This window comes from Podarcis gaigeae (genome assembly GCF_964106915.1).
Source record: "Podarcis gaigeae genome assembly, chromosome: 10".
In the NCBI taxonomy this organism is placed as follows: Eukaryota; Metazoa; Chordata; class Lepidosauria; order Squamata; family Lacertidae; genus Podarcis; species Podarcis gaigeae.
In genome coordinates, this window is record NC_139686.1 from 20,614,853 (window position 1) to 20,617,431 (window position 2,579).

At 43.5% G+C, this 2,579-nt stretch overlaps 1 long non-coding RNA gene across 2 annotated transcripts; it reads left to right on the forward strand.

Moving 5' to 3' along the window:
- The first annotated feature begins 487 nt into the window (after window positions 1-487).
- LOC310825258 lies at window positions 488-1,358 on the forward strand. 2 transcript variants are annotated; one of them, XR_014555200.1, is made up of 3 exons: window positions 488-730; window positions 975-1,066; window positions 1,153-1,358. It is a non-coding gene; the product is annotated as an uncharacterized lncRNA (long non-coding RNA). The 2 variants fall into 2 exon arrangements; XR_014555199.1 differs by having other exon boundaries at window positions 975-1,358.
- The last annotated feature ends 1,221 nt before the right edge of the window (window positions 1,359-2,579 follow it).

Below are 2,579 nucleotides of genomic sequence, written 5' to 3' on the forward strand. Positions count from 1 at the left end.
TCCTCATGCTAAAACTAACGCAGAACGCAGCAGGATCTAAGTGTATTTAGGATTCATTTCCCCCACTTTGCACATCACCAATACTTTCATTTCGTTACATGTTTTGCATTATTGTGCACTTCTTCTTCACAATCCACTTTAGCCTGAACTGTTGTGGATAATTTTTAGCAAGTTTTGGGGTTTTATGGTTGTTGCTGTTTGGCACATTTGCGTCAGTAGAAAAAGCTCCCACTGACTCTGATGGCAGTGAGTGCAAGTCTTTAGTGTTCATTTCAAATCTGCATTTTTCGAATCAATAGATAAAATAAGGCCATCTAAGATTCTGATTCATGCAAAGTGCTTTTTTTGTGTGCGTGGGGGGCAGATTTTGCCGGAAGCCAGAAGCCAATGTTGCTGCTGCAGCTGCTTTTCCCTGCTTCTCTGGTGGAGAGGGGTGGAGGGTCCTGTACTGAATCTGGGTCCACCGTGGGCACCTCCTGCCCCCCCCCACTGCCAGATAAGGAAGAAGTGGCAGTAGCAGTGAGAACTCGTGTAGATAACAGGACCAGATGGGACGGTGCATTGCTGTAAGGCCGGCTGTGCAAGTGATACTGTCAGCCTGCTCTGAATGCAGAATCATGTGAAGTACTCTTTGAAGAAGGGCCAATGATCCGTGGTAAGGCACATGCACACAAAAAAGTCCCAGATTCAATATCAAATGTCTCCAAGATGGGCATTTCTAGCATACAGTGTTACTTTGTGTTACATACGCTTCAGGTTACATACGCTTCAGGTTACAGACTCTGCTAACCTAGAAATAGTACCTCGGGTTAAGAACTTTGCTTCAGGATGAGAACAGAAATCGTGCTCCGGCGGTACGGCAGCAGCAGGAGGCCCCATCAGCTAAAGTGGTGCTTCAGGTTAAGAACAGTTTCAGGTTAAGAACGGATCTCCATAACAAATTAAGTACTTAACCAGAGGTACCACTGTATAAGATTTGGTACAAGGTTCTTTCCTATTTTCCTAGGTGTGACGTTTGCTTGTTTGTTTGAAAATGTCTGTACAGGGGGAGAGAAAGGGTTAATAGGTAGACCAATAGAAAAGCCAGAGGCGGAGCCTAGCTGTTTATAAAAGGGCTTAGCCCGAGGTTTAGTTAGTTGGTTGGTGAGTTAGTTGGTTGGTTGGGAAAAGGCAGTTGGAAAAGCAGTGGGCAGACAGATGGAAATAGACAGTGCAATTGGTTCTTGTGTGAGGGGAGGTAGAAGAGTTAGAGACAGAATAAAATAAGACTAAGAGGGTAAAGGGTAACAGCATTTCAAATGCGTTTAAAGTTTATTTGTGTTTGCAATAAACTACAATCTTCATTGTAAACTTAAGAACCTGACTGGGACTAAGTGATTTACCGGGGAGGACCTGGTTGGTGGCAGCGGATTAGTGGTGTATGTGTCAATAGTCCGTGAGATGACCGGGGGCTCCGTACGAACGCCACACTAGGTAATGCTGATGTTGTATGTAGGGAAGCAGCATTTGGGCAAACTATCTGCTGCTTTCCATTTAATATTGAAACCCAACACAGCAGAATATGATGCACATGAAGAGGCTCAACAGCCACGATGAGAACAGAATGCTGCACTAGATGGGCCATTGGTTTGATCCAACAGGCTAATCTGCATGTTTTAAACAAAGCTATAGGGTCATTTCCTGCCTTCTTCTCATATATGCTTTCAAAAACCCATCATGTTCTTAAATTGTACAAAATGCTGGTGTTTCATCGTCCCATTTTTCTTTTGGAGTTTTGTTTTGTTTTTTTGGCAAAGGAAGTGTTCTGTATCTCAGAGGTACCAAAAAAAAAATAGTATCCTGATGTGGCAGTTACTATGGCAACTTGGCATGTTTACATAGACAGCTAAATGAAGAGTTTGGGGAGACTGCGGAACTGCACATTGTTTCTGTACCTCCTTGGTCTTTTTTCCTATTATTCTTCTAGAAAAGTTAAGCACTACAGTCAGTCATATGCATGCACAACAGAATATTATCGAATGTAGAGTTCCTGGTGCAGTGTAATTACAGCTTCGGTAGCTCAAAAGAAAAAGAAAATCTGCCATTTGCCAAATCAGACAAACAAGCAGTTAAATCACTTCTTTAATTATAGGCCCCTCAACAATGGTATACGGTTTTTTCTTTGTTAGTATTGCTTAAAACCCAGGTCTTGCAGTGGGCTGGATGTGCGATTGATTCAATCACATCCTATGGCTTCATATTTTATGCTATGGATGTGGGTGAAAAGCGAAGGGTGCACTTACTGTCATTTTATGGGGTTCTCCCACCCCATAACTTTGCAGTGAACATCAGATTTAGAAGTTTTAAAACCAACCCACAGTCCAAGGAAGGAAGAGAGTAAGAAGAACCTGCTGCAAGAGGCCAACAGCCCATCCTGTTATCACAGGTGGTGCCCAAGGGAAGCCTGAAAGCACAAGAGCATTCTTCACCCCTGTGGCTTCCAGCAACTGCTGTTCAGAAGCATCACTGCCTCAGACCACGGAGGCAAAAGCATAGCCATCCTGGCTGGTAGCCACTGAGAGCCTTATCATACATGAACC